Source organism: Primulina tabacum, chromosome 9 (assembly GCF_025594145.1).
Source record: "Primulina tabacum isolate GXHZ01 chromosome 9, ASM2559414v2, whole genome shotgun sequence".
NCBI lineage: Eukaryota > Viridiplantae > Streptophyta > Magnoliopsida > Lamiales > Gesneriaceae > Primulina > Primulina tabacum.
The window spans coordinates 31,401,380-31,414,091 of record NC_134558.1 but is presented as its reverse complement, the minus strand read 5'-3'; positions in this window follow the sequence as shown (position 1 = coordinate 31,414,091).

Genomic DNA, 12,712 nt, shown 5'->3' with positions numbered 1-12,712 from the left:
TTTTGTGGAAATATTTGAAGATTATATAAAAATTGACTACTTTAATTTAATATAAAATTAATAACATTTTAAATTTTTTTGTTGCAGAGTAATTAAGTATTGTCTGTGTGAACTAATGTTTGGATATATAATATTTTTTGTGTTGAGTAATTTTATGTGAAAATTTACAGATTGTGGTACCCCTCATAGCACGATCCGACCCGAGTTCTATTAGGAAACCTAGGTAAGTTCGACACGTCTCATAATGAGCATACCTAATTATGGTCAAATTTATACCAGGGTTGATCCGAATTTTATGTTCTTGTTATGAATGACCCAATTTGCAAATGGTAAACAGGAATACACGTAACAAATCTCCATTGATAAGGGAGAAAACCCAGATATTTTGGATAGTCGTGAGTCTTTCAAATATGGTGCAGATCATCACAAATCTGGTAACCCAATTTCTTATCTAAGGAAATTTACCTAATAGGGAATCTAACTCAATAAAGTAACAAGTCCGGCCACCCCTACAAATACCAAGGTGTGTTGTACCATGAATTTATTCACTCATCTTTACACTCAGCATTGTTATATTTTGAACTTTTTTTGTCATCCTCGTCTAGGTTATGACTTAGGCATCAGATAGGTCAGGCTGGAAATTTTGGTGGCCTATTTCAATTTTTGAACCTGACGAAAGCTCAGAGGCAAAGAAACAGCCCACTCTCCTCCCAGGGGGGGATCACGAAGCACATATGCAAGAAAAAAAACGGTGATTTAGGATATGGATCACTTGAGGGAGCAGCAGAACAGGCCCACCTCCTCTCATCTGATGCATCTTTTTTCTGCTGATGTATTGGCAGAATAGTTACACCAGAACTTCAAATTCCCGAACGTGGGGGAATATGATGGGACGAGAGACCCTGAAGAGTATCTGTCGCATTTAAAAAATGCGGCTCTCTTACATTAGTACTCGGATCCCATCAAGTGTTGGGTCTTCCTTACCACCATGGACAGATCGGCCCAACAATTGTTCAATCTGCTTTGCTCGGGGAACATCCAGACCTTCCAAGATTTCAACGGAGCCTTCCTCCACCAATTTTCTAGTAGCAATAAACAGTTGATGACAGCCTTGAGCCTCTTCAACGGTATGCAATAGGAGCAGAAGGTTTTGCGAGGGTATGTCAAATGATTCGACAAAATGGCTATCAAGATTCCCTCCCTCACAGAAAATCTACTGATAAATGCTTTTAACCAAGGATTGTGAGGAGAAGATTTCCTCATTCCCTAGTAAAGAAGTAACATACCAGTTTTGATGAGCTATTGGCTCGAATCTAGAAATACGTAAATGTTGAAGAAGTACATATGTACCGAAGAAGAAAACATAAAAGTCATCATAAAAGTTCTCGAGATCCTGACCATCCTTCCTGGTCTCGGAGTCAAGGAGGCAGACACCCCTCAGCTCCTATTAAGTTTGCTGCCTACCTACACCCTTAAAAATGAGTAAATCCAGGGCTTTGAAAATTTGTGATGAACGAAATTTGGTATGGAAAGCCTTCCATAGTGATCGAGGACCTCAGAAGTTAGGGAAGATCAAAGAATAGCTCAGAAGTATAATGTAGAAGATATCATAGTAGAGCAGAATAAAATCAAAATTTAGCATCCTGGCTGACTTGAGCCAAAAAGGTGTGACCAATTAAACTTGATTGAAGATACAACCCAAGTCATAGCTAAAGAACAATGTGAAAAAGTCTTAATATCCTTCCTTTGGCGGCTGTTAAGATGATCAAAGAATTGGGAGATCCCTGAGATAGGAGATGCTCGAATTTTTGAAAAAAAATGTGGATGTATTTGCATGGTCGACTACCGAATTCATAGGGGTAAAACTAAATATAATGGTGCGCAAGTCGTTTGTCTTGAGCAATTTCCGACCTATATTTCAAAAGAATCGTCATTTTGTTTCAGAGAAACATGCTATTATTCAAGGGCATGTGGAATAATTGTTAAGGGAGACTGGCCACATTCGGGAAGTTTATTTCCCGACCTAGTTATCCAAAGCTGTGCTCGCCCCCAAACCCTCGGGCAAGTGGCGAACATATGTAGACTTCCGAGATTTGAATAAATCATGCCCAAAAGATTCTATCCAGTCTCTCAAATTGATAAGCTGGTTGACTATATAGCCGTACATGAGCTCTTATTTTTTTTGGATGCTTACAAAGGGTATCATCAAATTTCTTTAGCCGAGCCGGATCAGAACAAGGTTGGTTTTATCACTTTTGATGGAACTTATTGTTATGTTGTCATGCTCTTTGGGCTCAAAACATTGGGACACATAGTAAAAGCTCATGGAAAAAGTGTTCAAACAACAAATATGGAAAATGTGGAAGTGTTTGTTGATAAAATCTTGATCAAATTAAAAAAAATCCACCACCTTATGTCCGATTTGGAGCAGACCTTTTAGATGTTGTGGGACTATAGATTGAAATTAAATCCGAGCAAGCGTACATTCTGAGTTCAGACAGGTAAATTATTGGGATACATGATAATACGGAGAGGGATTGAGGAGAATCCAGAAAAAGTATAAACTAGTTTCAATGATCTCTCCCTGAAATTTGCATGAAGTGCAGAGGTTTGCAGGAAGGATTGCAACTATGGCTCGTTTTATAGCCAGGTTGGTCGATCAGAGTTTCCATTTCTTCAAATTGCTCCGAAAGACCAAGAACAAATAGAATGAGTAGAGCGAGCGAGCGAGCGAGCATTTCAAGAATTGAAATCCTATTTGAAGGAGCTTCCCATCCTCAACAAACCATTTCAGATTAAAGACTTGTTCGTCTACTTGGAGTGACATCCTGAGCTGCTAGCTCATTGTTAGTAAAGAAAAGAAGGGGTAGTTCATCAACTAGTATACTTTGTTAGCCACGACTTGAGGGAAACCGAGCTCAATTATAATATAATAGTGTTGGATCAGGAAAAATCCTCTGAAAACGTTGATGAGCTGCAATGGCTCGTGTTCAAAGAAAATATACATCGATGAATTAGATCGAGTTTGATATTAAACCAAGCTGAAAACACTCGAAATAATCATTCGTTAAGAAACACTGATATATTTTATATCTTGTGTAACTGAATGACTGGAAATAGCTAGGGATCAATTCTGGCTTATATCAGTTCAGTTATGGACAGAACTGAACTGATATCAACTGAACTGATCAAATCAGTTAAGAACGAAAACAAGCAGTTAAACAGAAATAACACAAGATATGTTTATGGATGTTCGGAGACTTCAAATGCTCCTACGTCACCCCTTCTACCACCTCGGGTAGGATCCACTAGAAAACTTTGATTAATTACATCAACTGTAATAACCCACTCAGCTTAGGACTTACCACTGCCTAACTGAACTCCTAGTCTAAACTGAAGGCATCACCTTCTAGCCATCACTTCTTTAATGTCTATGTGAGAAAGACTACATACACAGGTTTTACGTCATTGTGCAAGACGGAATTTGAGTGGTGGTGTATGCGTGTGTGAGAACTGATCTCTGTGAACTACCCGAAAGTGTTCTCACACATTGAGGGAAATATGCTTCTAATCTAAGCTGATAACACGTTGAAGTGTTCCCTCAGAAAACTGGGCCGATTGATTCTTCAAAGCTGATTTGCAATAAGCATGCCTTCTCTGTATTTTCCATCAACTCTCATCATCGTCTTCACTGAACTTCGGCTTCTATTTATAGGCGTTTGTCTGAACGTACAGTGAGACTCATTGAATGAATCCATTGCAGTTTGAATTTGTTCTCTCAAATAGATATCTGGAACATTTGGCTTTAAGTGCTGCTGAAACGTCTCTTATTGTACTATGATCGTACAATAGCTTTTGTACCTTTGTGCACAGCTGGATTAAGCTTGTCGTATCTGCAAACTGGTTCGCTCCTAACTGATGTTCTGAACTGGTCAGTTGAACTGATCTTGAATTGGTGAGGTGAAATCAGTTGACTCGTCAGCTGAACTGATTTCACTGATTCAGTTGAACTGGTCAGTTGGGCTCTTCATCAGTTGAACACTTCATCAGCTGGCCGGGCTTTTGAAGGTCTTCTTCTAAACCACCTATCAACTAGATAATCAGTTGAACTGCTCTTGATACTTCAGTTGTACTGGTTCAGTTCGATCAATCAGTTGTCACTTTTCAGTTTACGTCTTCGATAGCTTCAGTTTAGGCTCGGTAACTAATCAGTTCGATCAGTTACAACATCTGCACACTCAGTAAATCATTAGAAACAAAATAACAAGTTTTGTTAACATCAAAAATAAGATTGCGAAGATGAAATGTTCCAACAAATAGGGAAACAATATAAGACCGTATTTTTTTCACATCTTATCATTGTCCTAAAAAATGATGCCCTGGGTTAGATTGTTTCTCATCTAGAAACCTTGAGAAGGCTGACCAAGTGTGTAATGAAGCTTAGCGAATCTCATCAAATTTCAGCCCAGAATAACTATTAAGACTCAAGCTCTAGATGATTCTTTGGCATAAAAAGTATATGTGGAACATGAAGAATAATGAAAACTGTGTGTGGATAACTCCTTCTGCCAGACAAGGAATGAGGTTGGAATTGTGGTGATTTCCTCTTCAAGGGAAGATACGAGCATGGCTATTAGATTGGATTTTAGGGTCTCGAAAAATGAAGCAAAATATGAGGCTTTCTTATTAGGACTCAAGACAGCCCGGAACCTGGGGATCTCTCGAGTCATTTTCTATTCAAATTCTTAACTGGTAGTACAACAGGGTAATGGAAACTTTGAAGTTAAAAATGCCAAAATGATTTATTCCCAGACAATAGACAAATCTAAATAGGATTTTTCCCAAACATGGTTTGGAACAAATCTCCCGAGCCAAAAACAAGATGGTCGTTCGATTGGCCAAATGGGTAGCGCTCTCGCCCAAACCTCAGAGCAAGCTTTGGTCTGGAAAGAGCTAACTAGGCAGAAGTTATTCTCTCAGATTGAACATCTAGATACAATGAGTGTGGGGGTACTTTAAGGAGTTATGAGGAATGCAACGTACCGTACTTTTAACTTGAAATTTGCGGAAAAAAATAAAAAAATTTCTTACATAAGAAATAAACTCTCAATTTTGATTTAAAATAAACTGTTCATCCAAAAATGATTGCAATAAAAAGATCGTAAATAAAGTTTGCTAAAAACATTTGTTTAAACATCGTTACTCAAAACATGAAATTAGAGTAGTTGAAGCTTTTCATAAACTAAAAACAGGGGCGGTCATCGGGTTTAGCCTCCCGCTCAGTCCTAGTCAGCTCACTGGTCCGCACCCCTCATCTCCTCAAAGTCATCTTCACCTGTATCGATAAAGTCTAGTGATTCTAAAGACTCAACATGTATAAACTGGGCATAACAAGTACTACATAATAAAACCACATGCAATCTTTAAAATAGAGCGTACGTACTTGAAACTTGAACATGCGAGAAAAGCTTGAACTTACTACATAACATAGACGTGCCATAACGTGAAACTTTTCTGAAACATGCTTGCAACATACATACTTGAACATACATTGTAATGCCTGAGATTTTATTCTGTTAATATGAGATTATTGATTATGAATTGATGTAACTATAGAAGGACCACTCCGAGGCACGATTTGAGATAGCATGTGATATTGTATTGTGCGAGGACAGAAGGTTTCTCGCATATGCGCGACACGAGCCGCGCATATGCGCGAGCAATGCAGAAGACCTCGCGCATATGCGCGAGAAGAGGCGCGCATATGCGCGAGCATGTGAAAAATCCAAGTGCCGAGACAGTAGGTCTCACGCATATGCACGTGGACAAGGCGCGCATATGCGCGAGCTGATGAATGCAGAATTGCCGCGACAGAGAGTCTCGCGCATATGCGCCGGTGATGGTCGCGCATATGCGCGAGACGTGCAGTACAAAGATTGAGCCACATGTCTTGGCCATGCACATTTATATGTAAATTCTTTCATTTTCCTTCAGAATTGGCAGCAAAGAACCAAGGGAATTCCAGGAAATCCTCAAAGCTTCTTCAGAGATTAAGATTTTGATTGTACAAGATCCAACCGTCAGAATTTCAATCCGAGTTTAGTTCCGTGCTCCTTTCGTCAAAGGCTTCAAAAGGACGTAAGTGTTACTAATTTTTGATATGATTCGAAAATTTGATATTAGATGAATCAGAGTTTGATTGATATTGTGTATTCCTGAAATTGTGATAATCGTATAATCGAAATCGGATCGAAGAACGGATACCGTATGAAATTGTTATCATTTTCCAGATTTGATTTGATTGATAATATACAGATACAGATTTGGTATTGGAATTGTGTTTGTCGATTGATTATGAGTTGTGATTGGTATCTATTGATATTGCATTACTGGGTATATCGAGATTGTGCTGTTATGCCGTCGAAACAGAATTAGATTGAGTTATGATCATATCCAGTATTGCTTTGAGTTGTATATTGATACTGTACTTCTTGAATATGGCATTCCAGAGTTGGTATTGAAGGCTTCGAAGAACGATCAAAGCCAGATTGAGATTTGAATCAACCGAGAACTTTCAAAAGAAATTTATAAATCAATTTTAAACCGGAAAGATAAAACTCGAGTAAGAGATAGCTTGAGTTTTCCCAAACCACATACTTTAGTGTATTGCTTTGATATTTGCAATTCTTGAGATTGATATGCTTAGTCTATTGAGTTATAGCAAAGCATGCATAGAGTCTTTGGCAGATGTGCCATGTCTTTGGCAGAGGTGCCAAGTCGCTGGACATTTGGTTTATATCGATGTTGCTTAGGAGTAGATCGACTCCTATTGTAGAGGTTCGATATAGAAGGCCAAAGTCTGGGAATAAGAACGTACAACCATCTAGCTGGGAAGAGTAGGTGAGAGACTGCTGCGTTTTTATTCAAACCGGGATCCCTAGATAAGAGTCGAGTCAAGATTTAAGAGTCAAAGAGTTTGATTTACAGTTTTATATCGATTCATGTTTTTCAGATTATGATACATGCTATTGATAACTATTCTATGCTTTTATATATGTTTATATGAAATGCATGTATACGTTGTTTATACTGGGAATGTATTTCTCACCAGAGTTATCCGGCTGTTGTTGTGTTTGTATGTGTGCATGACAACAGGTGGGACATGATCAGGGTCGAGAAGAGGATAGAAGATCGAGATTAGAGTGGAGATTCGGACCTAGATGTAGAGTTGGTTTTCAACACTTGATATGTAGTTGTTGAACCCTAGTTTGTTATAGGTTACTTTTGTATAAGACTTGTACTTTGGATCTTGTTGTAGATATTTAACTTGATCCTGTGATTTGAATGAGATGAGACCTACTTGTTATAGAAATTTGTACACTTGTTTATAAGGTATTCAACATTTAAAAAAAAAATTTATGACCCAGTTTATTTAATCGTTCTCAATTAATCCTAACGATGATTGAAAATAATGAATTAGCGTCCGGGTCCCCACATACATGAACTTCATCATTTTGCGTAGAGATATGTTTCAAAGCAAGTGACTCATACATAAAACGCCTGATCAGACTAAACCACAGTACAGGGCTGACAGGGAAGATCCACAGCCACATACATGAGATCCTCGTTCATGCTTTAACGGGTGGATTGGTCCCTGGTCATGCTTTACCGCTTTCCAATCCTGATCTAAACCCGGGCATGTTTTACCGGGGTGGATTGGTCCCTGGTCATGATTTACCGCTTTCCAATCCATACATAATTTGGTCACTAGATATTTAGCATACCTCAAAAACTTAAAAATATTTTCTTTTGCACGTCGAACATACTTACTTACTTGGCGTTGAGGGATTCGTTGGATCTCGCTTGGGGCCACTGCTGCACATACTAACAAGCGTTCAAACCCTTAACTTACATAGCTTAGACGTAAGTACTCGTGCTCACCACCGAAGCACAAAAATAGCTTATGACATTCTAGATCACTCGGGACTTGACCTCGTTAAGTCATCGTACTAACCCATGACATCGAACCCCAAAAAATCTCTAAAGTGATGTGTGAACATTTCCCAAAAATAAAAGACATGAACTCACTATTGAACTTAAAAAGAAGTACGAAACCAAACATTTTTACAGATGGGGCCGCGCAAGGGCGGTAACAAATTACCGCTCGAGCGCCAGGTCTTCTTGAAGCCTACCCTCGGACAGAAAGAGCGGCGCTCGGGCGGTAAAATATTACCGCTCGGGCGCCGAGTCTTCTGGACTCCGCGACTTAGAAGCTTATTCTCTCCAAATTCGATTAAACGGACCGTGAACAACGCCTCGAGACCCATCCTAGGACACTATAGCACTGAATCAAACCTATAAAAATGACCCAAAACAACTACGCATCACAAGCAACGTAACAAAATCTGTGAACACGACAATTGACACCAAAATCATTCCTACGACTTCTAATTCCACCCGGTGCCTAATGACACGAAACGAAACACCAACAATCACCCAACATCAATCTCGACATACCCAAATACAGCAGCGCTCACCCATTGATCCCCAACGAAGCCTGCAACAAAAAAACTTCAAGAACACATCAAGAACATATTTTTCGGAAAAATGCAGTTTGAGCAGTCCTACAAAAACGGCCATAACTCACTCATTTCTTATCCAAATATTTCGAATTTACTGTCAAATCGAAGGTATCAAAAAGTTCTACGTTTTATATGTTGAAAATTTTTCCAAAAGGTCGACCTCAAAGTCGCAGTATTTAAAATGACAGCAAACTTTGAGTTTTGAGATCCAAAAATGTTTCAAAATCGATCCAACCATTTTTGCTCAAACTTTTGCATAACATTCACATGGTTTTCATACAATAAACATCAAAATATTTACTATGGCAAGATCGATGCAGAAACGAAAGAATATACATGTAACGCCCCAGATTCGACGACTGTCCTCACTGTACCAAGACGAGTCTTTCCAGCGTGCTTATGTCCTCACTCACAGGCACCCTAAGAAACTTCCCAGGAGGTCATCCATCCCAAAATTGCCCCAAGCCAAGCACGCTTAACTTTGGAGTTCTTATGTGATGAGCAACCGAAAAGAAAATGCACCTTCGTGATATGAGTAGTACAAATCAAATCTTTTAAGCCCTCTTCAACTGTACAGTCCATTACATTGAACAGTCTCGGAATCCCTCTCATTCCCGTGTGGGTCGGTTCATTCATGTTCCCTCCACCTAGAAGCCTATCAGGAGCCACTCATTGTCTGTGCAACTGATGGCATCGGCGATCACCCCCCGCCCTCTTCGGCCCCGGGCCTCACATGCCCACCAGCTTCCGTTTGGTTCGTCCCCGAACCACACCGTACTAAGAGAGGTCGGCTCTGATACCAACTGAAACATCTACTAATTTTAAAAGCGTGGAAATATTTTTTTTTTAAATCAAAGCTCGCATTTTCGAAAAATCATTTAAAAATGTCTCAAGTATTTGACAATAAAAATCGTGCGTAAACATAAACGAGTAAAAATTTTGAAAATCATCAGCGTCTCAAAACCAGCGTATAAAAATGTTCATATCATCTCAAATCTCACTGAAACAAAATGCGGAAAACATGTGGTCCTCGGGTCGTGTCACCCCACTAGGTCTGTCTACTCAGTGTTCAGCATCTCCAGTCCTCTCAATAACAAGCTCACCTGCATCACACACGCCTAGTGAGTCTAAAGACTCAACACACCTGTACCGTTAATAACAAGTACATATACGTAGCACACAGCAGTGAAAAATATCATACTCAACATATCTTTCATGAATTTAAAAGCATAACGTAAACGTGTCGTATAAAATCATGTCGTGTCAACTCATGTCATCTCATATCATCATATACGTGTCAAGACAGCTCATCGTGTCATCATAAACTTAAACATTTTCTTTTAATTGAATTCAGTTCATTAGTTGTGACTTTCGTATCAGCTCTATCGTATCAGCTCTATTCGATGGATCCATCTATAAAAACCGTGGTACCCGGCGGCGGGGGACATCAGCGACAGCATTACCCGCCCACTGAGCCCGGGCCTCAGCTCATCATATCTCATGTCAATGGAAATACGATCGTCGGGCTCCCTCTGGGACCTTCTCCTGTAAACGGGCTCCCTCTGGGGCCTTTTCCTTGACGATATCTCCAATCATATCATCGTATACATATACATCGTCAGTCACAACCAATTCACATCCTTAAAAATATCATTTTCATCACTTAATAAAATATGCATACGCGTAACTTTATTTTAAACCAAGCATGCACCGTATTTATCATAATTGCGTAAAAATCGTAAACATGATGCATGAACATTTAAAGTATCATGAATTTGTGCTCAGGGCGCTGCCAGGACCAAAATCTCACCCCGACCCAAAAATTATCGTTTCAACCCTGGACCTCTAAAATTGACTCGAGGCTTACCATACTCCCAAAAATGTCCCAGAACATTTTAAAAAGTAGTCCTATACGTAAACTCGAGGCCACATCACAGCTTATCTAATTCGTTTTAAAACTCGGATCGAGGATCCGGTTTTTAATCCGAATAAATCCAAAATTTACCCCTCTCAAAACTTGGCACACTCTCGGTCCTCTCATGTTTCACCACCTCATGTACACTAATCTCCCAAAAACTCAACCATTCGGTCCCCTATAATTTAACCACTTGTCCCACCTTAAGTAAGACTCACCATTAGGCCCCTTAATAACCCCTCTAAACTATACCAACCCACACAAATGGCCGCTGCACTACCTTGCGAAGAAAACCAGCCGAGACTACCTCACATCACCTTCGACTCGGCCTCTCCCTAGCAGCATCCCACAACCAAACTAAACCCCAATTTCACTCCATTATCTAATCACCGATGCACCAGCTCATAACCCACCTAACATGGACTTAGATTAGACTCTAACGAACCTATCTTAACAACACAATCGGCCCCATGCAACCTCCACTAACAGCTAACCCGCTAGACACCAAAAGTGACTTCACCGTCTCTCCTTGCATTCGGTTCCATTGTCTCACTCAAAGGTTCGATCCAGCAGCCTCCCTAGACCCCAAAGCAGTACTTATACACTACGACTTACCCCTAAACGACCGAGTACAGCAGCCCCTTGCAAGAAAACTCAGAACCCGTGAGTAACAAAAATGAAAATTGAAAGGAAACCCGTGTAAAATTGATGACACTTCACGTTCATTTTCAGATCAAGAGATTTCATGCATGTACACATAAACATCAGTAATACACACGTGAGTGATGCAGAAATGAAGATACAATGCGTGCCTTATGATGAATAATCTGGATAAACAATCGAGGAATCACGGCCGAAGTGGTGAGTTTCTTGTTTGAAGTTGAAAAGGTAGTCACCGAATTCTTGCAGCAGTAGAATCACGCGTGTAAATGTGAGTGGAGGGTGTATCCGATTCCTTCAGCTGCTAAGGTGATGAAATCGAGGGGTGTGTGTGTTGAAAGAAATAGTTGAATATCGGTCATGGGGTTACGGGAGATAAAAGGATTGAATAGAGTTAAATGCCATACTAATTAAAAGATTAATGGGCTCTAATCTTCCTAATTAAAGGTTTATAATAATATTAAAGTCTAATGAGTTTAAAAGTTGGCTCGTTAAATTCAAATATATCTCTGAAAATATTTTGTGTTGGAAAGTTCTTTTAAAATAATAGTCGAAACCTCGAAATGTCTCCCGATTCGATAAAATTCACGTACCGTTTAAAAATAAAAATCATGCGCGTAAAATACCCAAAAATTCCCATTTTTCGACAAATACTCTAAGAATGCTTTAAATTAATTTATAAAAATAACTTGTGTAAAAAAAATGACTTTCCTGAAAATTCTCCGGTCTCCGATCCTCGTTCGAACGTGAAATGCACTTAGAAACCCTAATGCGTGAACTTTTAAAATTTCATGAATTAAATACTATCATGCATGAATTATGCATAAAATACATAAAAATAATTAAACATAAATTAATGAAAAAAACATGCATTTTAGGCTTTAAAACAATTTAATAAAATACCAAAGAAATTTAATAACTTGCCTGCACGTGGTTCACGTGGACCTTCAAATTTTTGGGACGTTACAATACATGTCTTTTGAAGATTTGAAATACCGAAACGACGATACCGAAGCGGAAAGGAAGCGAAGGTTGATCCGGGACGACCGTGGAACGATTTTCTTGCAATGAAATCAACGAAAACTTGCTGGTAAAACTCAGAGGGGCGGCTGCTCTAGAGACAAGAACCCTAGGTTTTCTTCTTGCTCTCAAAATAAAAATCTGAATTGAAATATGTGTGTGTGTTGTATGTGTTAAAACGTGTATGTGTGCATGTGTCTCGGTGTGTTTGTGTGTATGTGTGTGAATTTAGTTAAATTAGGGGATTAAAATATTGCTTGATCAATAATTAACAACTAATTAAAATACTAACATTCCTCTAACTTTAAATAACATCTTTTAATTTAAAATAAAATGTACAAGCGACAAATCTTTAAAACTTTAAAGTCATAGAATCATTTAATAATTAAATTAGGCTTTTAAAATGCTAAAAATTAAATAAACCTTTTAAAATGCCCCAAACCTAACTTAAAATAAAATGCCGCATTAAAATTGCCAAAAAAATCGTCACCGGTCTCTTTTCCTCGATCCCGCATCGAATAATCGCCTGAAACAT